The sequence below is a fragment of the Meriones unguiculatus genome, chromosome 4 (genome assembly GCF_030254825.1).
Source record: "Meriones unguiculatus strain TT.TT164.6M chromosome 4, Bangor_MerUng_6.1, whole genome shotgun sequence".
In the NCBI taxonomy this organism is placed as follows: Eukaryota; Metazoa; Chordata; class Mammalia; order Rodentia; family Muridae; genus Meriones; species Meriones unguiculatus.
In genome coordinates, this window is record NC_083352.1 from 40,320,979 (window position 1) to 40,345,563 (window position 24,585).

Below are 24,585 nucleotides of genomic sequence, written 5' to 3' on the forward strand. Positions count from 1 at the left end.
ATGCAGTCTTAGAATTATGCACACATTTTTTTAGATGAATAACTTTTGTACAATGTGGTTGCCGGAAGAATAGGGTTCTCTTAAATCAGACTTCCAAATGGCCATTTTCTTAGTACATCTATTATTAATGATATGGTTCAAAAAATACAAGTTATTTACCTGTATTAATTAATGGCAAACTCTTGCCCACAAGTGACCTGTGTGTATCTTGTGCATAGACAGGAAGGGACAAAACTAGTCTTTCCAATGCTGTTCAGTTGTTTGCTGGATTTCACTTCTAAATGTCACTACTCAAAGTTGCTATTTACTTTACTTGACAGTTATGAGAGATGCTTCATCTCCTCTGTGCGAACACATACCCGTGACAACGACAATACATTCTACTGTTTATAATGGTGAGCTTTTTTTTTCCAGTCAGTTTGGCGTAATTGATAACAAAATAAAAAGATCAATAAAACAGTGAACTATAGTCTCATATAAGCAAATGATAATTTAGTGATGTTTAAAGTAATTTGATTAAAGTGTGAACAACTAAATTAACCGTGAATGATAGTTTACAAAGAAGTGTTGCCAAAAATAATTTCCAGTGTATATATGTGGATGAGATCGATAATAGATTTAGAGTTCTCTTCAAGTACATATATGGAAGAAAAACTGATGTGTAGGAATCCACACTGTTTAAAACCTGGGGAGGCAGCAAATACCAGAAAAGATAACTTTCACCTGCATGATTCTCAAAGGGCAAGGAAGGCAGACAACCCAGGCAGGCACATCATAAAAGAACATCTATGCCACCAAAATTGCTACCTTTCACTCATCAGGCTTCTTGGAGGAGATGAAGATTTTCTACCTCCTCCCTCGAAGCCATAAAGTGACTTGTAGAGGAGAGATGGAAGTTTTTAGGTCATACATTCAACCACCATAATCATAATGGACCCAACTTAGGAGAAATTAAAGCACAAGTAATATATACTTACAAAGGTATGAAATTAATTCTGTGTTAAGAGTGTGGAATTATCCATTTGTGGTCTATTACATTCAACATAGATGTACCTAAGTGACTAGATTAATAAAATAAAGGGAATTAGGGAGAATATTTAGAAATTTTATTAGCTATTTAAAAACAATAGAAGAGCGACTCAAAAGCTCCCTGTATTAGAAAAAATAATCATGGCAGAGTTAAGTATTAAATTATGTGTGATCTTAGTTGGGGGATCCTCCCATTTTGACCCAGAAATGAATTACAATGGGTTTTTATAGGTTGAAGCTTCTCTTTAATGTTTAGTGTGTGTGTGTGTGTGTGTGTGCACACGTGTGCGCGGGCTTTGGCAGTGAGGTTATTTTTCTTACCATTTGATTTTCCTCAGTTATGCGCACAGACTAAAGTTTCACAAATCGCTACAAATTGTTTTGTCAAAATTAGGAATAGCTCTCTATTTTTTCCCTAGAATAAGAAAAGAATGTATCTTTTCTGCGGGCAAGATAGAGCTCAAATGTTTTGTGACTGTCAGCCTCAGAGCCAGTCCAGTCCTGCCAAGGGAATCCTGAGCCATCAGCTGGCCATCCAAGCTTCGGTTTCCTTATGAGAGGGATATCTTATCACGTCACACTCTGAAATTATGTATTTATTAAATATATATCAAGTTCTCCATTTATTCTCTTTCCCAATACACACAGACAGACAGACAGACAGACACACAATCTATTGACTATATTGTTCAAATCCTTGCTTTATTCATTTTCTTTTTTTAAAGATCTATTTCGTTTATGTGTATGGTTGCTTTATTTGCCTATGTATTTGCTCACCACGCGTGCTTGACGCCTAAGGAGTGAGAAGAGGGGATCGGATCCCTGGAAAGTGAAGTTACTGACAGTTGTGAGACTCCATGTGGGTTCTGGGAATCGAACACGGGTCCTTTGTAAGAGCAGCAAGTGCTCTTAACTGCTGATCCATATCTCGAGCTTCTTCATTCATTTTGTAAAACTTAGAATCTTACAAGCCTAGTCCTCACCACAATTTGGCTTTATACAACTACATTTCTGTTCATTTTTTAAATTTATAACATTCCACAATTTTGCTGTTTGGTGTCAAAGCCTCCCAGGTCTTCATCTCTGTGAACAGAAGGTTTCCATTTCTATAATATTTTCATTGTGTGTGACTGTAGCATGACTCTTACTTTAGATGTCATTGGTAACAAACTCCAGCTTTCTTTTGGTTTTATATTTACCAGCCATTTCTGGTTTATCCTAGTATTTTCAAACTATTAGAATTTGTCTTTATAAACAGTTGGATACTGTCTTTTGTCTCAGTTTTGAAATCTTTGCATCCTAACCCAAAACTCACTTACAATGTTGTGGCGCGATCGATTTGATGCCACCCGTTCAGTATTTAATATTATGTTACTTCACATTTTACATTTTCTGTTTTAAATTCTTATTTTAACTGGGTTCATCAATTTGTTTTCATTCCTTTTTGAATTTTCAATTTACCTCCACTCCACTGAATTTTAAATGTCAAACTATATTTTGAAGTTACAGGTAGAGGAATCATTTAACAGAGAAGATAATCATTTAAACAACTTTTGGAAGTTATAAATGATTTTTTAAAACAATGTAGGAGTCAGTCTTCATTTCTTAAATAGGTTTCCTAATGGAAACCTGTAGGTAAAAAGTAGTGAGTTTAAAAAAAAAGGAGATTTAAAAAATTTTGTTATATTATTGTTATTATTTATTGAGATTTATTTACTTTGTATCCCAGGTATAGCCCCCTCCCTCATCTATTCCTTCTCCCAACCTCCCTCCCTTTTACCCCACTATGCCCCTCCCCTAGTCCACTGATAGGAGAGGTCCTCCTCTACTACTTGACCCTAGCCTATAAGGTCTCATCAGGACTATCTGGATCCTCTTTTTCTTGTGGCCTAGTAAGGCCACCCTGCCAGAAGGAGGTGATCAAAGAGCAGGCAATGGAGTTCATGCCAGAGACAGCCCCTGTTCCCCTTACTATGAACCCCCATGGAGACTGAGCTGCCTATGGCCTACATCTGAGCAGGGGATCTAGGTCCTCTTCCATGCATGGTCCTTGATTGATTCATCAGTCTCTGCAGGACCCCCTGGGTCCAGATTTTTTGGCTCTGCTGGTCTCCTTGTGGATCTCCTGTGGAATACTACTCAGCAATTAAAAACAAGGGAATCATGAAATTTGCAGGGAAATGGATGGAACTAAAAAAGATCATTCTGAGTGAGGTAACACAGAAGTAGAAAGACATACATGGTATATACTCACTTATAAGTGGATATTAGCCATATAATATAGGATAAATATACTAAAATTTATAGTCCTAAAGAAGCTAAAAAACAAAGAGGACCCTAGGGAAGATGCTTAATCCTCATACAGAAGGGCAAACAGGTTAGACATCAGAAGCAGGAGAAGACAAGGGAACAGGACAGGAGTCTACTACAGAGGGCCTCTGAAAGACTCTACCCAGCAGGGTATCAAGGCAGATGCTGAGACTCATAGCCAAACTTTGGTCAGAGTGCAGGAAACTTTATGGAAGAAGGGAGAGATAAAACAAACAAACAAACAAACAAACAAACAGAAAAACAAAACTTCTGTGTGAGAGAAATTCCAGATAATGGTTAGAATAAAGGAGAACTTCATTTCACTTACACCAATCTCTTTGTGAAGCCAGGCCTAAGTGGTGGCTTTTCTTCCACCATGATATCAAAGCCTTTCTGATCATACTAAAGGGAGGCAGTCAAATATTTACCAACCTGCTCTTAGTTCAAAGTTGAGACTATTAAAACTACAATGACTCTTTTATTTATTAATCTATTCTGTACCATAAGGTGCATTTAACCAGTATATACATCATAGTAGCACAGATTAGAAAGTTCGTTAGGGCAGGCTCTTTGGAAAAACTCACAAACTTATATCCTTCCAGTTATTCAGCTTCTGGTCTGATAAATATATGTGGACCAGGGAACAAAACTTTTCCCAAGAAATTTTCTTTCCTTCCTTCCTTCCTTCCTTCCTTCCTTCCTTCCTTCCTTCCTTCCTTCCTTCCTCCCTTCCTTCCTTCCTTTTTTCTTTTCAATTTAAATTTATTTAAAAAATATTCACTTTACATCTCAGTCATAGTCCCCTGCCTCCTCTCATCCTGGTCTCACCCTCCCTCTCTCTTCCTTCCCATTCCCCTTCCCTAGTCTTTAGAAGAAGCAGACCTCCTCCCTGACCAACTGACCACAGCCTACCAAGTCTTATCAGGACTGGCTGCATCCTCTTCCTCTGTGGCTTGGCATGATGCCCTGCTGGGAAGAAGTGATCGAGGGCCAGTCTACAGATCCCATGTCAGAGACAGCCACTGCTCCCTTTACTAGGAAACCCACATGGCGACTGAGCTGCCCATCTGCTACATCTGAGTGGGAGGGGGGCAGGACTGAATCCTCTCCATGCCTGGTCCTTGGTTGCTTCCTCAGTCTCTGCAGGCACCTCTGGGCCCAGATTTGTAGACTTTATTGATCTCCTTGTGAAGCTCCTGTTCCCTCAGCGTCTTTCTTTCCTTCCCCACTGTTTCATTTAGACTCCCTGTGCTCTGCCTAAAGTTTGGCTGTGAGTCTCAGCATCTGCTTTGATTTCTCTGGGGGGTGGAGTCTTTCAGAGGACATCTATGGAAGGCTCATGTCCTGTTCCCTCTCTTCTACCACAGCTGGTGTCCATTTTATTTTCTTTTCTGAATGAGAATGAAATTACTTTAATATATATCCCCTCTTTCTATTACTGGAGATAGTGTACCTTTTCAAGTCAAACACATTTTAAAAAGTTGACGCCTAAGTGGCTAACGTTTCTGGTTTGCTAAGAGGGAAAAAAAGGAGTCTTGTTTTCCTCTACTTCAGATGCACAGAAACTTTAAAACATCCACATACTGCTGGGCTACCCATCCCTCATCCAATACAGGGCCCCAAAGGAGCTCACCGGGAGGCAAACGAATGCATGGGAATCTCACTAAGCATTTTTATTCAATTCCATCTATTGTCATATTCCTGAGAACACTTGAGAAGCGAGTGGGGGGAGCAGTAGTAAAAACTGGTAGCAAGCTGTCAAGGGTGTAGTTTGTCACTGTTCCATAGACAAAAGGCAGGCTGTCATAATAAACAGCATTTATTCCCTTCACATTTGTGGCTTAGGGCTGGAGAAGGGGAAGTGTCACTGGCTGTAATTGTAGAACACATAAATAATAATAGTAGCTTGCAAATCATTGATCAAAGTAAACAGAAGGAGCTGGCAGTGATGAAGGCCAGAAAATAGATGCTTCCAGCACAAGCTAATTTACTGCCCCTTTAAAAAATATGTTCTTTACCCGAGCAGTAAACGTTGAATGATTTCATTTGTCTCTCTAGCTGCAGGTGAAGAAGATGAAACTTCTAAATCACAGGGCATGTGAATTATTTGGGGCCTGCAAGTATGTTCAGGTTATTTTTCATTTACGAAGTAGTTTATAAATTAATAGCTATTGTTTTTACTAACTGGATACAAGTAGGAACTTTTTTTTGGACTCTGAACTTTGCTGTCTAAGCATATCAGCTTGCTGAAGTTCACAGTCGTGCATGTATGAGGTCATTCAGATTAGCTTTGTTAGAGAGCAAAATTGGTTTTAGGATTTGAGATGAATTCCTAGTGTCTGTCACACCTGTATAATGTGACCTCAGAAGAGCTATGGCACCTTGCACCCCAGAGAATGCATACGTGAATCCCGCTCTCTCTTTTGGACTTCCTCAAACACATAAAATATGACACAGTGTTCAAATGGAGTCCAATGTCACCAGCATCACCATGGGCAGCCTTCTCTAGCTTGCAGCTCACAGACACTCCATGGGAGAATTCCCAGAGGACAACAGAGCCTGAGACACTCTCCCTGTGTTATTACAGCGTGGAGAGGTTTCTCATTTACTGCTGGAGGAAAGTGTCTATTGTGGCTTCTAATAAAAACCTGTGAAGCCACATGGGTGCAAAGTAATTTTTTTTTCTTTTTTTTCAACTCTTCAGGAAAATGGTGACAATGCTAAGTTCACTGTTTGAGCCCTGGGTGTGAAGTATTTCACCCTCTCCGTGATGGCAAGTTTACATCCTCACCGTAAGCTATTCTTACAAGCCACATAATTGGAACTAGACTTCACACAAGGTTTCTTTTTATGGATTATGTGTGACTGCTCTAAACACAAAACATAGTCAATTACATGTGCACTACACACGAGGATTAGCGTTCTCTAGGGGTTCAAGCATGTGTACTTGTGTTGTGAAACGCTGACAAGATACATCGCTGGGGAAGGCCTAGGCGTCCCTTGGCCTGATGGCAGAGGGAGAATACCTCAAGTTTCCCTGTAAACACGTTTTAGCCGTCAGTAGTCAGGCTGTAAACTTTGCTGGTTGCTGTCCCTAACATTTGCTTGTGTGCAACAGTTTTGACAGTTGCACTGCTCACAGCAAACTGCCATTGGAGTTTGTTCTGCTTCAGTGCCACTTGACTGTCACAGCCTGTCATGAGTCAGAAAGGCTCTAAAATCCTAACCCCATCCGACAGGGTTTAATCATTCCTATTACTCCTGTTGCCTTCACAGGCCACCTTGAAGCACACAGGGTACAATCTCACCCTGCCAGCGATACCTGATTCATAAGCTTTGGTTGTTCCATTTTTCTAAAATGCAGTGCGATAAACTCTGATATTTTGAGGAGAAAAAAAAATCAGATGACAAACCTTTCTGTTTATTAAATGAATATCATTGAAATCAATCTGGTATGAAGGAGACCATGAGAAAGTAGCTTTTTCTTGCTCTCGAAGCTGCAGTTGTTTTTTGTTGTCTGTACTACTGGGCAAGAAGGGAGGTGACATTTCCTTTGTTTCATAGGAGTGGTAGAACAGGACAAGCTATCTCTTGGTTATGGAAAACAGGCAGGACATGATGCCTGCAGCTGCTTTCTCTAATTACCCAGTGTCCAATAGCTTTATGTCCATTTACCTGCATTTCTTGCCCTATTTCTTGATCAGTGTCCAATTCCTCTGGCATAGAGATGCTCTCTGAAGATATTTAGAGCTTTGTATGTCACCACAAATCTCCAAGAAAGGGATTTAGCTTTCATGTGATGAGGTTTAAGGGCACCAGAGATCATATAATTGGATTGCGATTTACTTTTAAAAACAAGAGCAGCAATCGTGGGCAATATTTCCAAGACCAGGGAAGATACGTGGGAAGTGATGTAAACTTTGCTACTATTGAGCCCAGGAACATCCACCAACCAATGTGTGGGCATTTGTTTTAGCAGGTAATTGCCTGTTCTCACTTCAATACACCAGGCCTGGGGAAGGCGGGAGGAAAACACAGCTGAGGCTAAAGCACAGAATTCTGTGTGCTGAGGCCACAGCCAAAGACATGTCACATCTCCTGAAATTCATGATAGTTCAGAGTTGCTTGTTTTGGGCCAAGTGTGTCATGTTAGTATTTAATGAACTGATTTCTGAATAGTCGCCTCGACTTTCTGTTTAGATTCAAACCATTCTAGCACAGTGTCCACACTCCAATGTCTAAGTAGTTGACTCAGACCCTTTAGTTTATCAAGGATGTGGTTGCCTTGTGAGTAGAACTATGTAAATTATTTTCCCAGAACTTATTATACCAAGAAAATAATTTCTTGATTTTAATTTTCCAGCAAAAATAAGAAATAAGGTAGGAGAAGAGAGATTTTTTTACACACTTTGAAAAGTTCATAAAGGTCACAACAGAATTAACAACTTGCAAATTACTAAATTGTGGGATTTTAAGGCACAAGTTAAGCAACATTTTTTCCTCCCCTTTAATTATTCTTAGAATGAATGACAGTATGCAAAACCTTGTGTCTTAGATATGTGGACAGATGAAGACGTATCTAATTTATGGCCCATTTAGCAACAGAACTTCCCAAGCTGCTGGTGCTGGGCTAAACCCAGGATCTTAAATAAAAGAAACTAGAAAGAGCTCATCATCAGGCTGAAGATAGTAGGCGGCTTTGCATTTGACAGCTGATTTTCTAAACACTAACAAATCATGAAAAGGTAGCAATCCTCATGAGCAGAGGAAACCTTGGACCTACACAGTGACAGTAGAGGATGTGTCTCGGTTGTGGATTATATTAGTCAATGATGATTATGAAACGTGGAATAGAAATTCTGTACATTGATTGCTCTTGGACTCTTAGGGACAATTTAGAATGCCCAGTTCTGCAGTAAGAGTTGTGGCCGTGGCCAGGTGAACTTGCCATCACAGTCCTCAAGAATATAGTCCTACTGATGTCCCCCCAGTCACATGGACTATGGCCCATCCATGTTGGATTAATAAGCATATTTAAGCAATGGCGATAACATCCCGATCACCTTTCCTATGTTAATGCCTTTCCTATTGAAGTGCCCTTGTCTTTTGAAATGTCAGCTGTTTTTGGAAGGCACATTCCACCATGGTTCTTATTCAGAATACATCTTCATCTTCCAACCTAATATTTTCTCTCTCTCGGAACATCTAAATCATGTAGTGTGTACATGATTTAAAAAAAATCTACTTTATACATGTTCCCACTCTGATATAAATAGCTTGATTATCTTATTTGTCACTGGGACTGAGCACATAGAGCCAGCAAGTAGAAAGCCTTATTAAATGTGATACATCCTAAATCATTACTATCTTTTCTGTTGATAAAATTATTGCAGATGAATTCAACTCTGTTTTGTTACATATACCAGTATGATAGTTGCTCTGAATTTTTGTGATCAGTAAGCTGATTTAGAACCTAAAAGATAGTTTAAATATCTACCAACATATAACAGTATTTATTGCAAACAGGGTTTTTAAGTTGTTCTTGGTATCTTGTGATCCTAAGTAGTTAGGAGGCTAAGACAGAAAAATATATCTACAGTTCAAGGCCTGTCTGGGCCACAAAGTGAGTTCAAGGCCAATTTGGACATTTTAGTGAGACTTACTATCAAAATGAAAGATAAAATGAAGAGAGGTGGGTGTAGCATGTATGATAAGCAGTGTGGACCACTTGCTTATCATATGTGAGGCCATATTTCAATCTCCAGTACCACAGAAGAAATAAACCAATACAGATAAAATTCAAGGAGCATACTTTTCAAATATGTGCGGTTGAGTCGTCATATTGCTTTACTACCTAAATAAACATCCAACTTCTATTAACTAGAGATCAATGCCCATCGTTGCCTGCTGGCTGAGGGAGCCCAGCCCATCATTTTGATGTACACACAGTTACTCAGATCCTCTTTCGTACCTAGTGTCCTGTGTTGCCATGACAAGCAGGGAAGTCTCTAAGCCACCCTGCCATCTGCTTGCTCAAAATAAGAAAACAAACAAGATGCATGCAAGTAATAATGAGTGCCTACAGCACTTCCTCGGGGAACTGAGGTGCTGTGATCTGTTACCAGTGCGACCGAAGGTACCCTTTCAGTACGTCCTTCATTCTGTCGATCACAAAGGAAGTCAGTTTGAGGAATCAGCAGTCTTCATTAGAGTGAGCAGCCCAGGTCCTATGCCCACCTGTACAAACGTTTTTATATACTGAACTCAATGATAAATCCATTCTTTTTTTATCCCCCTTTCAGTTTTGCAACACAACTGAGGGTATTATCCAAAAATAGCTCACTGTTAACTAGACAAGTAGCCAGATCTATAATGCTCCATGCGGACTCTGGCTGGGACGTCTCCATCTGCACAGCCTGCTGCCTGCCTGTTTTGAGTTATGAAGAGTAAGGAGGGGAATCCAATAGGCAGGGCTGCAAAGGATACACACCCTGGCTCTAGTGAGGGAGACATTTTTCTCTTTTATGCTCTGAGAGGAGCTGATTATATGGAACCCCAACCAACCTCCTCATTTTAAAAGTCTTTCTGCGTGAGGAACACCTGACCTGGAGTTCTCTGAGTACCAGGTGTAGACCTGATTACCTTCAGGTGTCTCGATGATAGTTTGTACGCATGGATTTTCATTCTTTTCTGCTTTTGTAGCTCATTTTTCTCCCTCCCATACACTTCAAAAGTTGAATATTATTATCTCGTTTCATTAAATAGTGTCCTGTGCACTAAGCCAATATATACATTGCAGATGAACTGTAATTATATCTTTCTCCATCTGACATTAGGCGGTTTTCGCCAAGAACACCAACCCACTGGGGTGAGAGTGGGTGCAAGGCAAGGTTTTAACTACTCCCAGGATGTGGACTGTGTCTTGCTACTTGTTTCATTGCCACTGAGCTATTTTGGGTTGATATTTTTTTTCTATTACTCTTTCTTCCCCTCTCTACCATGGTCACATTCTATGCCATATTAAAAAGAAAACTGATTTGCTTTTGTATTTCAGAAACCAAATTAAAGAATTAGTGAATTGGCTTCCTGTCCCATGCTTTCTCTGCAGCAGAAGTTTGGAAATTAAAGGTAGGGCTATGCGGTTAATGATTACTTTTTATAAAAATGAAGTATTTATTTTATGTGGTTGACTGCTTTGTCTGCATGTATGTATGTTCACCATGTGGGTGGCACTGCCCACTGAGTGCAAAAGATGGTGTCAGGTCCCCTGGAATATGAGTGTAAGTGGCTGTACTATTTGTGTGGCTACTGGACTCTGAACCTAGGCCATCTAGAAGAACAGCAAGTACAGTTAAGCTGCTGAGCCAACTCTGCAGTCTAGAGTACAAAATGACAGCTTTCTTATGCGTGACAATACATGTCACCTTCTCTATTTTGTTCCTGATTGACACCTGCGTTCCACTTTAAATCCGAGTGTAGCAGCAAGGGATTTCACGAACGTCTGTTATGAACGTCCTTGTGAGAAGTCACAGCTGGTGCCCTTTCCTAGTCACTGCGTTGGTGCCGAGAATCCTATTTGAGGGTCAGCCTGAGCTAGTATCAAAACAACAGGGCATATAGGAAAGAAATTAGGAGTGGAAGTCAAGGCTGATGTTCAGCTGAGAATTTTCAAAATAGCAAATTTGACAAAAAAAAATTTGGTATAATAAGCAACAAAATGATGTTAGGATAGGAAGGAGTTAAGATGGTAGATGACGATGACAGGCAGTCTCGCCCACTAGAAGGCAGTAGGCTCAGGCATATGCAGCTGAATTTGGACAGGGGCTGTCTTGTCTTCTTTTCTGTGTTCTCAACTTACAGGTCAGTCTTTTCTCCCCTCGTCAGCTAGAGATTATGATGGAGGTACTCAGTCAACACCCCAACACACATACAAGATATGTCTGGATGGGTTAATCCCTGGTGAAGGAGGGGCCTGCTGACAGCTATGAACCATGATCCCATGACCATGAGGTCTATTCTGCAGAGATGATAGTGAGTTCAGGACATGATGAAGCCACTGCTTCTGGGCAGCACTGCCGGACTTTCTCTCTGTTGAAACACTTGTGAAGACAGGGGACTGGCTATAGAGCCGAAGGAAGGTGCTTAGCCACAACATAGAGAGTGGAAGCTCCCAGAATAAGCAATGGCTGGCAATCAACAGTTCCACACTGATTTGGGTGACTAGGTCTTCTAAGAGTTTAAGAGGTGATAATTAGGTCCTATTCATTCAAATGTGTGAGTGACAATGCACGCTGGAGAGGATGTAGAGAAAGGGGAACCCTCCTCCATTGCTGGTGGGAATGTAAACTTGTACAAATACTTTGGAAATCAATCAGGCACTTCTTCAGAAAATTAGGAATAGCGCTACCTCCAGATCCAGCTATACCACTACTGGGCATACATCCAAAATATGCTCAAAATACAACAAGGACATTTGCTCAATCATGTTCATAGCGGCAGGCAGATTTATTTGTAATAGCCAGAATTTGGAAACAATGCAGATGTCCCTCAATTGAGGAAGCATACAGAACTTGTGGTACATTTACACAATGGATTACTACTCAGCAATTAAAAACAAGGAAATCAGAAAATCTGCGGACAAACAGTGCGAAATAGAAAAGAGCATCCTGAGTGAGGTAACCTAGAAGCAGAAAGACACACATGGTATATACTCACTTATAAGTGGATATTAGCCGTATGATATAGGATAAGCATACTAAAATCTGTATACCTAAAGAAGCTAAGCAAGGAGGAGGACCCTAGGTAAGATGCTCAGTCCTCATTCAGCAAGGCAAACAGGATAGACATCGGAAGAGGGAGAAAACAGGGAACAAAAGCCTACCACAGAGAACCTCTGAAAGACTTCCCAGCAGGGTATCAAAGCAGATGCTGAGACTTATAGCCAAAAGCTAGACAAAGTGTACGGGATCTTATAAAAGAAGGGGGAAATAAAAAGACCGGGAGGGGACAGGAGTGCCACAAGGAGAGCAGCAGAACTGGGAAAAAATATGGGCACAGGGCACATTTTTGAGACTGATACTCCAACCAAGGATGATACATGGAGATAACCTAGGACTCCTGCACAGATGTAGCCCATGGCAGGAGAGCAACAGAACTGAGAAAAAATCTGGGCACAGGCTGAGCAACAGAACTGAGAAAAAATCTGGGCACAGGGCACATTTTTGAGACTGATACTCCAACCAAGGATGATGCATGGAGATAACCTAGGACCCCAGCACAGATGTAGCCCATGGCAGCTCAGTCTCCGAGTAGGTTCCAGAGTAAGGGGAACAGGGACTGTCTCTGATATGAATTCTGTGGCTTGCTCTTTGTTTACCTCCTCCTGATGGGGAAGCAGCCTTGCCAGGCCACAGAGGAAGATAATGCAGCCAGTCCTGATGAGACCTGATAGGCTAGGGTCAGATGAAAGGGGAAGAGGACCTCCCCTATCAGTGGACTTGGGGAGGAACATAGGGGGGAAAAAGGAGAGTGGGTGGATTGGGAGGGGGCTCCAGCTAAGATACAAAGTGAATAAATTGTACTAAATAAAATAAATTAAAAAAGAAAAAAAAGAGATAATCAAAGACATAAATATTAATCCAGATGAATAAAATAAATGATCCTGGGATTGATCAGGCAGAATATTGGAGGGAATGGGAGTATTTGCACAGCCTTTTAAAATTACCTCATCTATGATTTTTTTGATCTGTATGTTAAACAATCTCTAGTTATTGTGCTTACAAAGCAGGACCAAATTTGATGATGAAGTACATTAGCTTAAAAGATATAGCTTTTATAAAAAATTTGGAGTTGTAATGTAATGCCCTACTTGCAACAACCACAAAAGAAGGTGAACCTGTCAATACATCGGCCATCCTAAATGTATACAATATCGGTAGTAAAAGCTCAAAAATATAATCACTTAAAAAATAAATCACCTTCTAAAACACTACTTCCCCCTTACTCTACAGATGAAATGCAAGGACTCTCTCTCTCTCTCTCTCTCTCTCTCTCTCTCTCTCTCTCAGACTTGCCCTCAAATACTTTTCTTTTGAGTGGGCAGAAATGAGTTTTCTTATTTTCATAAGGGTGCTATTTCAAACAATGTGTTTTCCTGTGATAAGAGATCTGTTTTAATATCTTTACAAAAGGAGACCATCAAAATGGTATGAGGCAGGGGGAAAGCGTGAGATTAAAGCAATCACATTGATGCTAAAATGACCGAAAGTTCTGTAAAACGGCTCTGCTCTTGGATGGCTATTTCTTTTCCTCAAGATTTATGTTAGATATATTTGTTAGTCTTGCTTTATGATGCCTCAAAAGGACTGATTTTAATTTTTTCAAAAGTTAGTAACCATCTGCTTTCCTGATTTTATGTCAATATAAGTTTTGTATAGGACCTGAATAACCAATTATCAAGTTAAGTTTAGTATATGTTCTTGCCCTGTTTTTCCACACAGGTAAATGGTAATATCCAGGATCTTATATAATAATAGTAGGCACCCTCTAATTCAGAATTTAGGAAATATGCTTAACAGGTAATTTAATTCAGCCAAATTATTTGGGGAGTATTTTAGAACTATTTTGCGATGTTCTGGATTTAAATCGTGGCATGGTAATTTTATCACGATACGGGCAATGACATCTGGCTCTCGGCCTCTTGTCTAACAATATGCTAGACAAGAATCATTACTCCATAATTTACACCCTGTCATGTCTTATTGCTTAATTAAAGCACAACCTTCCTCTTCATGACAAGCAATTGGACTGTTAACATTATAGATGATTATCCAACCTAACATCTTTTATTTTTACGGCCTCCTCTTTTCACGTACATGGGATGTTCCGTCACAGGTACATCTACCTCTGAAAACATGAAAAATCTTGTTTCCGTAGTTACCTTCTGGCTACTGTACAAACTGCCACTAGCAAAATGTTGAGGAAATATGTGCTAGGAATCGGTAATTTAGATACAAAAATAATATCCCAATATCTCAAAGCAAATAATATGTGTTGGCTCCTTGAGAGTTTACTTTTATTTTCTTATCCACCAAATTAGCAGTAAGAAAAATATACACATGCATGTGTTTGTAAAGCGAACGTAAATAAATAAATGCATAGGTCACACATATGAAAACCCGAAAAGTCTACTGAGGATCTCAAAATAGAGTAAGTAAGTGAGGGGCGGAAGCTATGGCTCAGGACTTCAGCACACTTGCGCCTTTTGCACAGAACCAGAACTAGGCTCCCAGCACCCAGGCGATTCCTCCACAACTGTACAGTTAACTCCACAGTGTCTGGCCTCCTCTTCTGGCCTCTACTGGAATACCTTCCATCCCGGCATGTGGCATATAATTAAATGCACACATATGGCAATATATAAAAAAGACTCTAAAAAAGGAAATACCTAGATGATAAAATGTACCGAGCACTTGGCTTTCAACATCTATGGCCTTGTCTCATTTTCTTTCCGGGATTTGAACCCAGAGCCTTCTCATGGTGGAAGGTGTTCTACCTCTGAGACATGACCTCAACGTTCTATTTGTATTTGCTTTGGTAGAGCATACAGTTCAAACCTATTGAATTCCCTTAACTTCATCTTTGAATTTAACAATAATTTAGTTCAAGTTTAAAAACCTCCAGGGGCACAGGGAAGATGGATCAGTGGCTAAATTGTTGGCAAGCATGAGTTTAGGATCCCCAACATTCATGTAAAAGCTTGCCATGGTAGCACATTCTTGCAATCAGGATGCTGAGGAGACATTTACATATGCATAGGAACACACATCCATACGTGTGCAGAAACACACACACACACACACACACACCAGAAACATTTTAAAAATATGCTCAACGTGATACTAAACTTTTCATGTTAACACATTTTCAAATAAGGCTAGAACAATCCTTGAGGAAGAGAGATAAGAGGAAGAAGTCAAGAAGGAATGTCTAATTTCATTATATAACAAAGCAGAGCCCAGTGGTGTAGGAATCAAAATAGTTGGACTTTAGAGGATGTTTGATGAGAGAAGGTTAAAAAGTCCAGTGTGAGACTGGTCATGAATAGGGATGTGTACATTGTGTTATTTGCTTTAAGTTTTCAGGTGGACATCTTATAGATCAAAATGCACTTACGCCACCACGTTCCTAATTGTCTTTGCTGTGTATACTTTATATAAAACTATAAAATATATTATCATTTATTTCTTAAACATCTTAGTCCAAAGTTCTGTGAACTCTTACCTGTATTATTAAAATAATCACCTGACAAGCATTTCTTTCTGACATTCTTCCTCTTAATTATATCCTTAACATATCAGGAATACCCTTTGAGAGAAGGAATGGGACTAGCAAGAGAATAAAAGGAAAGATTCAGGACAGTGGTCCTGGAGAGCAAGAACTAGTGTAATGGTATATGTGCAAGTAGGAGTCAAAGTGAAACACATATCTGTATATGCCAACAAAATTATTTAAAATATACATCAGATTGTATCTGTCCTCAAATCCCCATTCATTCATATCTCAAAATGTCATTTATAAACATCTCTTCTCTATAAGACTAGAAACTATGGCAGTCATGTCTGGTAATCCGACTGATTTTCTTTTACTTTCCTGCCCATACTGAAGAGATTTTCATGTGTTGTTTTTTCTTTTTTTCTTTCTCTAATAGAAACAGAATTCTTCCACAGACTGCTATAGGTTCCCTTCATGTAGCAATCAAATCTTTCTTCAAAAATCACTTTCTTTTTTTTGTTTTTTTTTGTTTTTTTTCTTTCTTTCTTTCTTTATTTTTTTTTTATTTTTTTTCAAAAATCACTTTCTTAAGACACACATAGCATATACTCACCAACACGTAGATATTAGATATATAATATAGGATAAACATACTAAAATCTGTACACCTTGAAGAAGCTAAGCAAGAAGGAGGACCCTGTGTAAGATGATCAATCCTTACTCAGAAAGGCAAAAGGGATGGACATTGGAAGAGGGAGAAAATAGGGAACAGAACAGTTGCCTACCACAGAGGGCCTCTGAAATACTCTGCTCAGCAGGGTATGGAAGCAGATGCTGAGACTCAGTCAAATTTAGGGCAGAGTGCTGGGACTCTCATGGAAGAAGGGGAAGACAGAAAGAGCTGGAGGGGACAGGAGCTCCACAAGGAGAGCAACAGAACCAAGAAATCTGGGCTCAGTGGTCTTTTCTGAGACTGATACTCCAACCAAGGACCATTCAGGGAGATAACCTAGAACCCAAGGCAACTCAGTGTCCAAGTGGGTTTCATAGTAATGGGAACAGGGACTGTCTCTGACATGAGTTCAGTGGCTTACTCTTTGATCACCTCCCCCTGAGGGGGGAAGCAGCCTTACCAGGCCACAGAGGAAGACAATGCAACCAGTCCTGATGAGACCTGATAAGCTAGGGACAGATGGAAGGGGAGGAGGTCCACCCCTATCAGTGGACTTGGAGAGGGGCATGGGAGGAGATGAGGAAGGGAGGGTGGGATTGGGAGGGAATGAGGGAGGGGGCTACAACTGGGATACAAAGTGAGTAAACTGTAATTAATATAAAAAATTAAAATTTATATTAAGAAATGAAGAAAATGAATTGTCAGGATGTAACCAAAAAATAAAACAAAATAAAATAAAAAAAGAATTTTTTTTATTTATAGAATACTTGTAATCACTCTCTCTGTTTCAGTGTTTCAGTTGTACCTATCAGCATATTCCACCTAGACATGGACACACACACACACACACACACACACACACACACATGCACCCTCCATTAATTTACTGTGTTTTGTTCTGTTCCCACAAGAGACTCAAGCCCACATGGCCTAGAAAGTAATTTTATTTTGCAATCTAGTTCAATTAATAATGAAAGTACTCACTAATACTTGTTTTCAACTGCATATGTGACATATAGGTATTTAAGGGAGTATAAACTTTTATTGAAAAATTAAAAAAAATTACAACTGGTATCTGTATTGGATAAAAGAAACTTTTTGAGTATCTGTGTTGTTATTTTAACCGTGAAAATGATTTCATATCACAAGTTAAAATGATAAAAGCAGGCAATAATATAAAGAAGATTATTGTGGTATGTTTATTACTATATTTATGTATATGTGTTTTCTTAAAAAGCTAACAATTATTGAAAAACTGATCCACACAGTTCAAAAATTACAACCAAGTAAGTAACCCGGAGATCAAACAGTAATAGCACGTTAACACATTCTTCAGATGGGCAGCCCCACATCGGAGGGATAGCATGAACTCTAAATGAAACTGTACGATGCTTCACAGATTACTAGAGCACCGAGCACAGGGTAATTGTACTGTTTGGAAGATGAGAGAAGAATCTACTGAGGTTTCATTGTAGCGTGGTGTGTGTGTGTGTGTGTGTGTGTGTGTGTGTGCATGTGTGGTGTGTGTAGGAGCTCAGTACACCTCTCCCCATGTTCACTGTATGGATGTGACATAATGCCGCTACTGGGAACTTTTGTGTCGTGGCTCATGTCCTAAAAGAGAAGAGCCTAAGAGCTGATTTTATTAGCTTGAGTGATAGGCTATTACATTAATGGCTTCATTCGAGGCAAGGTGGCCCCTGCTCATCAGAGTGCTGACTGCTTCACTTGGTAATGAGTTATAGCTTTCTGTCAGACGTCAGCAGTGTAATTACCCAGCACATAGGAAGGAAAAGTTAATACCCTTGGAGTGCATTTTATATCCTTTCATCTAAGGGTAACATCAATGCAGTACTATGAAAATACCTTAAGTTTTCTGTAAACTAAATTGAAAACAATCTAATTAAAATAGAATTATTTGTCCTGTTAGCAACATATGGCTGCTTTTCCCATTAATTTTTCTATGACTGTGAGACGAGTGGCACATACTGTGATAGCACCTTTTTTTTTAATAATCATTGAACTCATAAATTCTTGAGAGAGTGGAATCATTTCAAGTATAATTTCATAGAGAACCATGTCGGCCTCACACTTTGCTTAGAATGTTATCTGGGATGAAGAAAGGTTATAGACACACAATCACAGAACAGGAAAGTAAACAGTAGCCTTTGGAGGCATAGATGTCTTGCTCAATTAGGCCAAAGTAATTCTTTGAACAGCAGTGTTATAGTATTAAGCCTCATCTGCTTTGATGGATTTTATCATTTATGAATGCATTTGATGCATTTATAAGTTAGTGGCATTAGCCCCTAATTTATAAAATATCTTCTAGAAAAGCAGCCATCTATGCTTTCTCTTCTCCCACGTTAGCCACTGTGAGATGTTCCTGATGATAAAGGCAGTTTATGAATTTTTACAAGATTAAATTAAGATCTTGTTGCTATTTCTGAATCTTTACTCCACTTTTGATTTTTTTCTCACAGGTAGCTCTGAGTTTTGATGAAGAAGTGGCCATTTTTCTGGTGTTATTTTAGTGGGGCTCCAGGTCTTTTGTGAAAGACCCGGTCCAGCAGTGTTTGGCTGACAAACGTGGTGGAGGCACTTCTAAAATTTGTAGGCCTTAGATTCTAGTTCACGTCAGTTCTCTGACTATTTCATGAATCTACTCCTGTTTCCTTCTTTTTATATATCTAGTATGACCTCCTGGGTATTTAGATTTTAGGTATTTAGTCATTTATTTGATATTTCTAAACTTGTCTCTGATGTCTGACGTAGTTTCTTTTTTTTTTGAGTTTTTACACTAATATTCATTTAAGGATAACACTTTATGCTTAGCAATTCCTCAATACAGCTCTCCAATCTTCTTAAAAATATGTGTAAGGCTCAAGTTCTATTTATATTTTTTGAATAATGCGTATATTTTAGTAATATGATTTAAAGAAAAAAAATAATGTTTTATAGCCTAATGTAGCTCAGTGTTCTAACCTAAAACAAATAGGCCTAACCTATGAACTTTGCTTTAGATTATTAAACTACTAGATTATTCCAAATGGTTTATTAGATTTCAGGCAAGTAGGAGCCTTAGTATATGTATCCATTTCATTCAGGATGGAATAAAACAGAAAAGAAACACTTTAGTATCCTCTGTGACTAAAGCTGGGTATTGGGTGTATTTACAACTAGGTAAATTTCTGAAAACTAAATTCCAGGACTGAGATTGGATTTGATTTCAAACAATCTCTTCATAGCATATGCACTGGTTGCTATGCAACACAATTTAATATCAACAAATGATGCCAAATGATTTTTTTTCTTTTTTACATACTGTAATTGGCTTACAAGTCTTGCCACAAGAAATGTGTAAGGAGAATGTGATTATTCAAACTTAAATGGTTACGTTAAAATGTTAATTTTTTATAATTAAAAAAAATCAATACAAAACCTACATCTTAAAACCGAGGTAAAGAACTGCCTTCTGTGTTGGCTAATGCGCAATGGCCTGCAAAGTCCTTCTCCGATCCCTGGGAAAGGATGCAACATATTGAGTAACTTTTCATGCTGGTCTACTCACCTAGCTTCTCTGATGAGCTGGCTGTGGAAAGCCTAGGTAGAGGCAGAGCTCAATTAGTGTAATTTATGTATCCTTGGACGTCAATCATTCCTGTTGAGAGGTGGGACTCACGGGCTCTCAGTGCATTAATTAAGAGCCCTTCTCAGCAGAGCCATCTTTCTACCTAAGGACCAAAAGGAAAGTTTTAATTAGATTTTTAAAAGCAAGTATGTCATAGATGAAAGCAAGTGCAGTTCTCCAGTTGGCATCCGAGGCAACAACTGGAAGGGAAATATCCCAAATAATACAGGGCACCGGTTCTCAATCATCTGTGACACTATGAGAAAGAAAGGGAGAATCCATCCGAAGCGTTGCTTTCTACCTTGGACAGTTACATCATGGAAATCCTGGAGGTTTTGACTCTGTTGTTACATTGCCAACTTAATTATTGGACCCCTGTCTAATTATTGATGCAGAACTGATGCTGATCAAGTGCAATTATGATGCGGAGGGCAGACTGTGTTTTCCTCTGACGACTGTCTTTTGTTCCAGGCTACTTTTGCATGGAATAGGCAATGGACAACACAATGCAAGTTCAGCAAAAGTGAGCGAGGGAACGTGCACAACACATCAGTTTCATTGGTCCAGTGATGGAGTGAATGTGCCTTTGCGAGCTAACCTAAAAATACAGGGGCTCGGGAGAGGGAAAACGTAGCTGGGCTCACTGTTGTCAGCTGCTTGAGAGAGCCTGTTCTCCTGGAATGGCTCATGTGAGGCCATCAAACATACTCCTTAGGGCTCACTTGGGAAGCAATAGATACATTATTGATTAAAATATTTATAAATTCAGGGAGGGAAAACAAATTTTAAAAGCAAGTTCAGATTCTAGAAGGGAAATCTACCTACTAATAGCTACTCACTCTTCCCCCTCTGTAATTGGGGGTGGTGGAGGAGGGTGGAACAGAATACATTCTCTGAAAAACCAAAACAAAGGTGTCTGCTGACTTCCAAGGAAAGGCAAGTTGTTGAAACCAAAGAGAAAATAGTAGAAAAACAGCAATATGCCCTAAGTAGTAACATGTAAGATCTGAAACGCAAACATTCCAAAAAATTAAACACTGGAGAAAGCAGAAGCTTTGGGGAAATATAAAGCTGGTCACATTGACCTCAGAATAAATGACGCAATAACACGGAAGGTTTTCTAACAAACACACCCAGTGCAATAGAGCGATGCTCCAGGAACCAAAGAAAGGTCTGTTTTCTGCCTCAAAAGACCAGAAGGAGTGTTTCTGGTGCCTAAAGCTGCCTGTGTATTTCACCTTATATTTTAAGGGAAGGTGTTTAGGAAACCCTGTTACTGCATACACTGTAAATTTACCACCTAACCAGCAAACCTGACATGTACTGAATAACAGCAGCGAACCTGACAAAAGAAACTATAGATTTTCCCAGTATATGGCTTATGCAGTGTGTGTCTAAATGATCGGATGTAATGGCAGCCACACTATAAGGACAATTTGTCAAAAGAATAAAGCTAGAAAACTGTATCTCCTCATTTACGTTAATGTTCATAAAGATATTTTATAATCCTTTCTACGCTCTTTTCTCCTCTCACATTTTCCCAGCTATTTTGCCTCATTTATTGTGCATATAATGTTTATTACACAATCCGTATAGCAGCACTCCCCAGATACAAGTTGGCAATTGTGTGGGTTATACCCATCTTGTGTGCATGATTCATTTACATAATATGGCATCCTGCATTGGAAGACCATGTGTGTGTCCTCTGATGCATGTTTTTATTTCCATGTAAACCAAAGAATATTACAAAGTCATACTATCTCTTGGACATATTGTGCTTAAGGATGTTCAAATGTTAATATTAAAAAATATGTATGGTTATGGTTCTTGAACATTATGCTTAATTTGTTGACCTTAAGATTTTTCCAATTGATATTTAAATTGCTTTTGTGACAGACTGAATAAAGAACACGTTAAATTAACAAATATTTACTTCGATTATTTTTTCATTTTTATTGGTTTATTGAGACAGGGTTTCTCTGTGTAGCAGAGGCTGTCCTGGACTCACTTTGTAGACCAGGCTGGCCTCAGACTCACTGAGATCCACCTGCCTCTGCCTCCCTGAGTGTTGGGATTACAGGTGTGTGCCACCAGGCCCGGCTTACTTTAATTGTTTTTAAAAGAAACAGGGGAGCAGCTTCTCTCTGGCCATGAGGCACTTAACTTAGCCTTGTGGAGTGAAGGCTCTTTGCAGTGACACTGGCCATGGCCACTTCTGGGAATCCCTCCTCAGTTCACATCTCCCACATTTCTGGAGTAGGAACTCAGGCAGGAGCAGGTGTCCCAGAAGGAAACACATTTCTTTTTATGATTTTAGCCAAATATAGGAACTGAACTCAATATCGGGGTTTAGAGTTAAAAGAAACCTTTTCATTTTTGAATGAAAAATATCTTGTATACCTATACAAACCTGGCTTTTTCTGAGTTTTCTTCTTTTGTTTCTTTTTTTTTTTTGTGGGGGGAGGAGGGGGAATAAGTTAGGATCTCATGGAATCCAGGCTGGCTTCCAACTCCTGATTATTTGGCTGCATCATCATTTGGCTGGGATCACAGGCATGAGGCACCATGCCCACCTAGAAAATGGCCTTGTCCGAACCATTGGAATGGTCTGATAGAATAAAGAAGCAGGTTGAATTATAGATAGGACAGGGGAAGCGTATGAAGTTTTGTAGGTGGCTCTGAAATTGATCACTGCGGTAGCATGCCATTTTTTAATTAATTAATTAATTAATTTTATTTTTTTTATCAATTACAGTTTATTCCCTTTGTATCTCAGCTGTAGTCCCCTCCCGATCCTACCCTCCCTCCCTCTTCTCCTCTCATGCCCCTCCCACAGTCCACTGATAAGGGAGGTCCTCCTCCCCTTCCATCTGATCCTAGGATCCTAGTCAATCAGCTCTCATCAGGACTGACTGCATTGTCTTCCTCTGTGGCCTGGTAAGGCTGCCCCCTCCACCCCCTGCAGGGTATCAAAGCAGAGGCTGAGGCTCATAGCCAAGCTTTGGGCAGGGTGCAGGGAATCTTATGAAAGTATGCGTAGGTACCATGACATCTTTAAGGAAGACACCGTGGTCTGTTTGGAGATGGGCAACCAATGGAAGATTGGAGCTCATCACTGACCCACACTTAATATTTACTCTAGGAAATTGACACTGTTTCTTAAAGACAGCTAGATTTTGCTCACTATCTTAAATAGAGCACAGTATGCTTGCTATTATTTTTAATGGTATTTGGGCATACACCAGTCACACAGAGTTGTGTGACTCTGGAAACTGAAAACTAATAACTTTCATCAGTTAGACAAGAGCATGTTTTTGAACACTTAGGTATTTCATTCACCAAAATTAGCCAGGCTAGTATTTATTAATTTACCACATGTTCTATACTCATAGGACTCATATCCAAAGGCAAGCTATAATGAAGCTGTAGGTAAAATGACCCAGTTCTATGCCGCCTTATCACTGGTGATTAAGTGGGGAAGAAAGGCTCATCGTTTGACCTCCTTTACTTTTCCTGAGAAATCACATTGGAAGGAAGAGAAATTCCTCATTAGGATGTCTTGTGAGAAAAAAAAGAAAAGGGGAAAAAACAGCCATTAATTTAGAACTCTGGGTTTAAAACCACACGCAGTTTAAATACCACACTGGAAGTTGTAGGAGCTTTGAAACAACAACAAAAATACCAAATAGGGATTTATTTATGTGTCAGATTGGTAACCGTGAGATGTGTTGTCGGAGAGTTTATTTCTATTGATGTGATCCTATGCAAAAAAACAGTAATTTATTCTAGTAGCAGCAAAAGAAAGCTTTACCCCACCACCTCCTCCTGGACAGCGGCTCTTAACCTCCCTGATTCTGTGACCCTGTAATAATGCATTGCCTCATGTTGTGGCGACTCCTAACCGTAAGATTATTTCTTTGCTACTTCGTAATTTCGCTCCTGTTATGAATCATAATGTAAATAGATGACACTCGGGTGGTCTCAGACAATTCCCAGGAAGGTTCAGTTGACCCCCTCCCCCCGCCAAAGGAGCCGTGACCCACAGGTTGTGAACCACTGTCCTAGGCTATGCGGAATTGAAAAACTCTGTTTGAATGTTGTGCACTCTACTAGTTTAGATAGATTTCTTTTTTTTTTTTCATAGGCCATATAGGAAAGATGTCTGGGTGAGTTATCAGTCTTTTATCTTTGACATTTTATTATTTAGTTTTAATGCTGGGATATTTTATTGTACATGAGCCTGGAGGTTTTCTGCTTTCATGTGTTTATAAGACAGAATAATAAATAAATGATGATTTAGCATGGTGTTAATGTCAGGATTGTAGTGAGTTTCATATTTTAAAAATCTTTTCCCAGTTCTGACAGAGGAAAAGAGGTTGGTTTCTAGTGACTTTTATGGCATTTAAATTATTAGAGAGAGAACAATTCTTAAGTTTTACAGTCACTGGGTTGTATACATGTTGTCACGTAATCCTTACTTGCATTGTGTTTCAAGCACCACATTGCTTTCATGTGATTATTTTATATTTTTTAATAATAAAAAGGACAGAACACTAATCATGAGTTCTCTTTAGGGCATGTTCTTCTGTAAAAATCAAATTAAAATACCAACTCTATATTTGCAGTTGTCAGGAGCGCAACTATCTGTACACTTTGACAGTAAAGCAAC

At 39.3% G+C, this 24,585-nt stretch overlaps 1 protein-coding gene across 14 annotated transcripts in view; it reads right to left on the reverse strand.

Annotated features, from left to right (window-relative positions):
* The window catches only part of Tenm3 (teneurin transmembrane protein 3), a 2,741,632-nt gene that overhangs the window by 969,211 nt on the left and 1,747,836 nt on the right, over window positions 1–24,585 (reverse strand). For all 14 annotated transcript variants that reach the window (XM_060381770.1, XM_060381769.1, XM_060381766.1 and 11 more), the window contains one exon: window positions 19,857–20,019. The gene's annotated coding sequence lies outside the window, so the exon portion shown is untranslated. The remainder of the gene's footprint in view (window positions 1–19,856; window positions 20,020–24,585) is intronic.